General features: G+C 38.0%; 1 long non-coding RNA gene across 1 annotated transcript in view; it reads right to left on the reverse strand.

Moving 5' to 3' along the window:
• Window positions 1–9,239, reverse strand: part of LOC121098122 — a 426,198-nt gene that overhangs the window by 416,379 nt on the left and 580 nt on the right. Inside the window, exon 2 of the long non-coding RNA XR_005831177.1 lies at window positions 8,427–8,538. This is a non-coding gene — a long non-coding RNA (uncharacterized LOC121098122). The remainder of the gene's footprint in view (window positions 1–8,426; window positions 8,539–9,239) is intronic.

Genomic DNA, 9,239 nt, shown 5'->3' on the forward strand with positions numbered 1-9,239 from the left:
GTGATTAGGGAAATACCAACATGCAGCTCTTGGAAATACTACACAAATTAATTCTTATGGTCATACAGCCGCGAGTGCTGAGAACTAACTACAGTAAGACCACAGAGAACCATAAGCTCAAACTACCATAACATTAAGCAAAAATCACTACTTTTGGCTATCTTAAAAACAACAACAACAACAAATAGTATCAAAACCACTTCATATGTGAAAGTAACGTAGTTTTCCAAGAGTTCAGAAATGCCTTTACCACAGATCTGAAGTCTCACAAAACTCAGTGACAGCTGACTGCATTAAGGCTCTTCCTCTCTCCCCACTCTGCTTCTAGCAAACAGCCCTTGCTCAATTCCTGCTTACAAAATAGAACAAGGCATGTCTGGGACAGAAACATTAGAGCTATAAGCTTACAAGCACTCCCTGAAAGATGTGCTTCCTACACAAAAGAAAATAAATCTTGCAGGAGTGAGAACAGAAGCCCAGCACTGAGTAAACTCTGCTAAACAGATGCACTGGAATATTTTTCCTGTTTTGCATTAATCCTCAGCATCAGGTTCATTTCTTAGTCGTCCCCCCCCATTTCTGCACTGTAACAAATGAAGCCATAAATTTTATTTCCAGGAGTGACTAACATCATTAGATCAGCAGCTTTAAGATCATCCTCAGACACAGTCCCTCCATATGAGGTTAATACGTAAATGCTATAGACTGCATTTGCTTTCATTGTTCTGGCAACTTCGCTGCCTCAATCTTTACGCTCATTTCTGTAACGCTTGAATCAAATCTCTAGACAGTAATTAGTATTCGCTTCTGCCTACAAAGCTGACATTTCAATCACCTTTAAACTCAGTTTATAAGAGAACTAATCTGGAGATTAACAGAGAAAATAATACTGTTCAAAACAAACAAGGGCCAGATAATGTTTTAGATGCAAATGTAAAAGGATTTCCCGATAACAATGGACAAAAACATTAGAGGGGATGGTTAGAATTGCACAGGGTACATTTGCTCGCTTTAATTCCAAGAAACTACATATTTGGCCATCATAAACTAGATAAACATACAAACTTACTTCCCTCAGAACAGTAGAAATATGATAGTTTCTGAATGTCATTGAGTTATTAAAAAATAATTCCAACTTAATTCCCAATATCCACCTATGTCAGCTATCATGCAAAGAAAGTACAGCTACCAAGTCACAGTAGTTTTACTATACTACTTTAAATGATGCTTTTCCACTGCTTAAACCCCATGCTTCCAGGCCCATGTTTAGACTAAAAATTAATCATGTCCCAAATCTTCTCAGAGTTAACTCAAGCAGCTAATGAAGTATTGAGCAGGAATGCTGGATTTTGAAGCTTGGATCAGTTACACATAGCATACAACCTTCCTTTCTGTACTCCAGCTCTTTTTTCTGTGTCCTTTCTGTTTGTCGAGTACATTCAGAGCTGGATGATAAGACAATGTTCTCAGGAACAGTCTGTATGGCCTTTCTTCTCCTGAGCTTCACCCACCTTTTCTCTCACGACTGACAAAGGTTTAGGGCAAGAACTGAGACTAAATGGGGCCCTCCTCTGCCAGTTCAGTAAAATAAACTGGCACTTTACTCCTGCCACTAGTTGTAAAGCAGAAGCAAAAAAACTCATTCTGCAGAAATACTGAAATCCAGGTATATGAATTGGATAAAGGCTCTGGAATGAACAGGGCTGATAAGAAGGTCGTTATCTCTGAACCCTTCTTTACAGTCTTCAAAGCCTACATTGGCAAGCACCTTAGAATACATTAGAAAGTGTGTCAGTGATTATAGGTGGTCACTGCTAAAAAAACCCAGATAATACAATTTCCTACTGAGTGTATTTCCTTTGGGTTTAGCTCCCATCTGTGCAATCTTCAAAGTGTGGAGCTTTATATTCTAAAATTCTTTATACAGCTGCAAAGTTTGCATTTCTTAAGCACTCTACTCAGGCAGTAGGGGGCACTTTGGAGTGGCATTGTTACAGTTGAATCAGTGCTTCTATTATTAGCCTTCTTTCATAGTGCATCTTCATAAGAACATACGTATTTCCATGGAGCATGGAGTGTTCCACTTCTGTATACCACCACCTAGCTTCTACCTACAGCAGCAGGGTAACAGACTGTTTGCTGTTTTTCAAATTCAAGCTGCTGACTAGCTGCAGGAAACTGAGTCCTTAGAGGTTCATTGATGCTTCAAGGCCTTCTGGAAAGTAGAACTCCAATTCCATCCTTGATTTTTGAGGCCCAGAAAGCAGAGACCACATTAACATGTATGACTACTGTGACTGAGTACAAAACAGATTAGTATTTATTAATGATCACGAGTTTAGCAATCCACTGGACATTTCATGTACACTTTCACATATACAATATATGAATCCTGTTATTTTATGTGGCACATGCTCATTTCCAGTCTTTTGTTAGTCATGCTGCATTGTATTCAAACTGCGGAAGGCCATGAGTTATGCTTAAAATGTAATACCTCTCAGAGCTGAGGGTTGTACAGCCAGGATAAGGAAAATTAGTCTTTTCGGTCACCTGCAACGGACCTGTTCAGTTTCAGCAGACAAAATTCAAAAGAACATCGACTCATAGAATGGTTTGGGTTGGAAGGGACCTTTAACAGTCATCTAGTCCAACCCCCCCGCAGTGAGATCAGGTTACTCAGAGCCCCATCCAACCTGACCTTGAATGTTTTTTCTAGCTACAGCCTCTCTGGGCAACCTGTGAAGATCCCTCTATGCAAATCACAAGGCACTTAATACTTCTCCCCTGTGACAAGCAGCAATGGTTAATTCCCAAAAGCTTTCTTTAGGAAGGCAACAAAAGTATAGGTCTTCCCTCTTTTGGTAAATCCCTGAGGAAACACTCTTGAACCTCTTTGAGGCTAACTGGTTCCCTTGCAGAGAAACGTACAGACAGATGCAGGATTCTGCGACTATTTTGCATGTTCATTTTGCCAAAATTTAAGTTTTACTTAACAAGCAGAATCTCAGTATCAACTTTTAAGTCAAGCAAGGGAACAGTATGCATGCCTTAATTATTCAGGGAGCTCTACTGATCATTTGCAACAGAATCAGACATCTCAATTCCCACCACCTTTGGTCATGATGAAATGCTGCAGTTTCAAATGAAATGCAACACAAATCTCAAATTAAGACCAAACATGCACTGGCTGACCACATTTGGTCCTGGATATGACAAGGGTTGGAGTGAGTGAAAGTGTATATTCTCAAGCTTACAATGCTTGGACTGGCACCAGAGCTGGGAAACATTGTCAGACCTCATGTCACTGTCTCCCCCTGTGACCCTGAAATGACTATAAAAGGCAAGATTTCCAGGAGGCTAGCTTTCATACAGAAGCTTCCATCGTAGCAGGGCAGGTTTTCAAGAGATCTTAAACACGATTAGACGCTGGCTCCAAATCTTTGGTTGTTGATCTGCATGCATAAAATTAAAAAATTCTTCTCCTTGCCAGGTCTGGTCTATCATAATACTTCATGCTGTAAGCTTCAGAGGCTATCATTATGCATTTGTAGCTTTGCTCAGCACAGTGGAACTAAAATTTATTAGGGCCTCTAGCCATAATACACAGAAAACTAAGTAAGATTCTGAATAAACTCCCTTTGCTCCCTCCAAGAGGCTCCTTTACTTCACTCACTGACAATACAACCCCAGGAGAGAGGTAACAGACAAAGGAGAACATGCACACAAAAATATTTGCTTTACTCTTTCAAAGCAGTAACCAATGTCCCACTGTTTTCATAATCTTTTCTATGTCAAAGGCCACTTCTGTTTAACTAATTAAAAATAAAGCCAAGAAAGAACAAACCAGCAGGGTAAAAGAAAATGAGAAAAATAAAATAGATTTGGGAAGTACAAACAAAATGGAGTAAATGTGAAAAAAGGAAAGGGCTAACATGACTCAACAGTACAACTCCCAGACGGTCTAAAGAGACATTTTTGGATATAAACGTATGAATGAAATCACATTAAACAAATATTGCCCTTGACATTTTTCACTCATCATTTTACACCTTTTCCTGGAATTTTCCATAGCACCTACTCTTCAGTCTGCAGCCAAATCCACCAGCAATTTGAAAAAAACATTTGATTTTTTTAAGTAGTAAAATATACTCCTGTTGAGAGTAAATAATTGCCTAATTTATTGTTTTTAGTAATGTCATTTCTGACTAACTGTCATTTCTACATGTCTAATTACCAACTTGAAACAAAGATTTAAAAAAAAACCTTAGAAAATAATTTGAAGTGTGCAAGATGTTTAAGAGCCATCACCTCTCCTTAGCTGGATCATAATCAGTATTAGATAATCTATTACTGCCAACAAAAGCTATTGATACCACTTAAGGACAGAGAGCAGGGAAAGTGAGAGGTGCATCCATTCCTATGGAAAACAAACTGTCTTTCAACTGAAATGTTGGCAAGAGTGGCTGAAAAAGCAAGCCATATAATAGACCAATGCATAGTAGCCTGGAATAGTGATACACAGAAAGAAAGCTAGTACACTAGTACTATTTGAATAACCTCACTGTGGCAGAACATACCAACACTTCTAATTCAAGATACCTCAGCAGTCTGATCAGTGGCAAGAATCACAGGAGACATCACATAGGCAGTTATGGGATTTGTTTCCTCCCACTATCCTCTATCATCTACTAGTTTCTCTTTGCTGTAAGACGATTTGTATTTTCTTATATCCGTCTAATTTACATGTCCCTGAGCATACTGCAATTCAAAAAAACATTTCTAAACCAAACTTCTACACCTGATTGCATTGAGTTCCACAGATTGGGACTTAAAATATTTGTTTGCTTGGATAGAGGACACAGGTTCCACCCTTTTGAGGCCTGTAGCTATGCCTTCTTGCTATAGTTGCAGTCGTAATAAGGATAATCTTATTCAGTGCCTTAGAACAAATAAAAAAACTACACTGTAAGCATCTCCGTCAGTACACAGTGGGGAATCCAGGCCACACTCCAGGATTTGTTATTTCTGTAAAGCAGGCTTGCAGGTCATTGTCTCACACATCCTCCACAGATTGCAGCCCTCCAAAAATTTAATTTTTGTTTAACTCTGCTGACTTTAGTGATCTGTCTTCAGGGGTGTTTCCAGAAAAATAGCCTCAATGGAAAACTACAGCAGTGGTGAAATGCAGGGGTGGGAACTCGCAGCCTAGGGGGGAGTGGGGCTGTGGCAGCATTTCACAAGCTAGCTTTCTAAACTATTGAAGTTACCACATCAACACAACAGGAATTCATGAAAAATTAATCCAAGTCACTAAAATGCTTCAGTGATGCTTCTGATTAATCTGGTCACTCTGGAAATTACTTTAAAGCAACAAGGATAGCACAGCATAATACAAACTAACTACTTAATATATACTTTTCATGGCACACAGCTTGTTTTTGAAGCCACATAACTTAATATTTGAAATGAGGTTATCAGGAATTGTTGTGCCGTAACAAATAACACATGAAGATTGACTCTGAGCTCAACTATTCAAGTACAGTGAAAGTTATGAACACTAACGTTATATCTAAATAGAAAGGCTTACTCACACAAGCCACAAGCCTGCAAATTGTCGTAACAGAACAGATGGAGGCACCAAATGAACCAAGTGTTCCATCTGACACTTGGAGTAAGTGCTTTCCTCAAAAGAGGTTCTTTCAGTAGGAGGTCTTGAGCCTCACCATCACCCCTGCTGAGTAAGCAATAAAATTACCACAGGAAGTCCTACTGTCCCCCACACAGCGGACTTTCCTCTACACTTTCTTCTAACTGCCCTTTCCATCCTAACTCTTCACTTAGTCTTCAGTCCAATTACACCACACAAAAACAGCTGCAGAGGGGGATACAGCTTACCCCACTCTTCCCAGCTAAAAAGCAACAGGGAGAATGACCACCAAACCACCAAAAGAAGGAACAGATCGCAGCTTGACACAGCACCTGTCATGTGCAAGCTGAAAGCATTCATCCATGAATGATCATAGCTGGTATCATAGCTTTAATGCTTTCACTTTTTTGTTGTTTAATATTTCCTTTACTGAATATTAGCCAACTCGCTCATAAACCAGCATGAAGTATTTTCAGCTATGGAACTCAGCCAGATGGAGTTTTCAATTTCCAAAGGTGAACTTCAAAACAGCTGGATCTGACTTAACACACAAGCGTCAACATTTGCTGCAACTAGAAATCTCAGGAGAGCAGGCATATTGATGAGCTTTCTACTATCACACAAGGCAGGGCAGGGGTCGTGAAAGAAAAGCAGGAAAAGAAGAAAAGCAACTCCTGTTACAGTATTTCATAGCTACAGATTTCCAAGCATGAATGAAGTCTAGAAAAGAATGCTAAAATGTTATATAGTAAAAAAGGAAAAAGACCATTTTAAAACAAGTTTTGTTAAATGATTCCTGGCCAGAAAATAAGAAAATGCAGTTTCTACGGTTTTGTTCTGCATCCAAACCAAAATTTAAAACTTAAAAAAAAATTAAAAGACAGCAGAATCAAAGGACGCAAAACTAACTCAGCAATTGCAGCCAGCAGTTGAGCAGTCATTTTACATTTGCCTCTCTGTGCTCCAGATCTAGAGCAGCAGAAATGTGAATCCATATCCACAGTAAAAATTTTAATGCTGATGTTCTGGAATAATTTAAAACCTCTGTCTCCCTTTATGTTCTTTGGAAGAGGAACGACAATTCATTTCTATTTTACTTCTGCCTAACTATATAATTAATGAATACAAGCTCTTACAGGGATTCCAAACACTCCCCATCTACAACAGCATTATCGTTTTTTAGTCTACTTTTACTTAACCATTTACTTACTTGGCATGTACTATATATGTGTCTTTGAGGGATCATAAATAATTCCCTGAAAAAACTTTTGGTAGAGAAATGCATTTTCAATTATGTTTTGGGTAATTTGGGGTAAAGTTCTTCCTTAAGCATTTTCAGTGCATCAGAAGTGTTTTCATTTTTTTAATTAGTCAGTTTTCTGCTGCTGTTTTTCCCGATTTTAATTTGGCTTGACCAGCTGCTGCTTGCCTTGCTAGAGTTTGTCCTTGAGTTCAAACAGGATATGGCATTCTCCCTTTCAGTGTCTAGCTATGGTGCATTCCACCCACACCTACTCTTCATAATTTCTCTGAGAGAGTGTGGCAGTTGAAGTACCTGGCTGATAATATATTTCTAGGTCATGTCACTTTCAAAACATAACACCAAACAAGCATTAATGAAAGCCTCAGAGTACATTTTCAGTTAGGAAAATATCAGGAGCCAAGTAAATACTGTTAGTGGAAGACAAACTAGTTTTGTAGGAATAACCAGAAGACATAATGAAATGCCAAAGTTAGGAAGCTAAAGTCCTATTAACATCCAGTACTTCTTAAAAAATTAATCCCTATGTGAGCAGAAGGGGGAATAAATACTATTCTGGGCCAACACACTGCCATTGCCATTCTTGAAAAGAAGATCAAGGAGAGAGTACCTTCTACCTACAGAGGTAAATGCAGTAGGTCAGTTTCAAGCCACATTACCAAATTAGCAACCCAGACAAGACTCCAGACTGCCAAATAGTTACTAAGCATGAGACCAATTCTCAAGGCAGTAAAACCAGCACTCTCTTACTTTACAAGCACGTAACACAACCTCACATAACCAAAAGTACTTGTACGAAATAACAGGAAGCAGTGGTCTGTCGATACTCTCTGAACAACCTGTGTAACTGTCCACAATCAGAAAGTTTCTACACTTGCTACTATTATTTAAGGACAGATGCTTACACTGGGACAGAAAACAATTATGTGTTGTTTGTGGCACACATTCTCTTTTCTTGATGATATTTATATCTACTAAAAGCAAGAAAAATGTTATGTTGCTTTGCTCCATCTTATACTTTTTAAGGTTAGAAGATTTTGTAGTTAGGCAAAGCCATGACAAGGGTTTTTTCTATAAACCATAATATTGGCAGAATATCAATGTCATACTTAAAAGCCTTTAGATCCAGATTTAAAAGCAATTGAAAGACTCAAGAAAATAACCAACTCCCTATATAATTTTCTTAGGGCAATAAATCAAGTGCTTCAAAACAAAGTCAAAAAGACTTATTAGCCAGCAACTTCATAGACAACCAGCTATAATTTCAGCAAAACTGCTTATATGCCAGAAGAGCTCAGAGAGAATGGTTTCAGAAAAGCCACCACATTGTAAAAAGTAACATACCTGATAACTTAGTGTTATTATACTAGCAAAACAAGCCAGATTATCCCAGCAGGGCTCATAATTTCAAACAGAAAACATTTAAATAAAAAAGACATTCAATCCATGCCACCTTTAAAACTTTGTTTCTGCAATATCAGCTGTAGGTGTTTTATTCAAATTATGTTTTAGGCTTACCTTGATTACATGCTCATTGCAATAAGTTCCAGTTCTGTCAGGTCACAGGCTACTCCTTGAAGAGCCTAAAAATTTATCCCAGGGTAATTTCACCAAGGTCTCACCAGTAAGACTAAAAGAAATACAAAAAGCAGTTTTAAAATTTCATTTTTAAGGGACAACAGCCTATATAAGAAGGCAACAGTTTCAAATACAACATCTCCTATGGAACCAGAAGAATTATAAAAAAAATAATACATATAACCTTGCAATCGTAAGTTTTGACCATAATTATGTGGAAGGCTAATTCATGTTCTCACAACATAATTTCAAATCCATGGGGGAAATCTATAACAACCCACAACCAATATCCTACCAGTCAAAGTTTTCAGAATTTGCTTGCCCAGGTCCTAATCCCAATTTTTGATCTATTAACAGTAACCTAATCGATATATTATTTGCTATCTAGAAAAAAATAAGGGGCTTTTTCTATGGGTAGAGTAGGGTAAGAAAAAAGAACCAAAATATGTTCAGTTTCTCTCAAAAATAAAAGGCTCATGTTTCATTACATCAGAAAATAATTGAAGTACTTATAAAAAAACAAATAATTTTTTATACAGTCACAGAATTTTCCAGCTGAAGTTTATGAGTGATTGAGTTGGGGCTAGTTTATCACCAAGTGTATTAGTAGATCCTTGCCTAGAGCTTAACTTTTAGATTCTACCTTTCAGTCATAAGCCAACTCTCACACAGCCCAAAATAACTTGGGCCCTAGATCTGGATATATTATTTGCTTCTTTTGTTTTTCTACAGAGCTCCAGCATGCTCAAAAGT

This window comes from Falco naumanni, chromosome 15 (assembly GCF_017639655.2).
Source record: "Falco naumanni isolate bFalNau1 chromosome 15, bFalNau1.pat, whole genome shotgun sequence".
NCBI lineage: Eukaryota > Metazoa > Chordata > Aves > Falconiformes > Falconidae > Falco > Falco naumanni.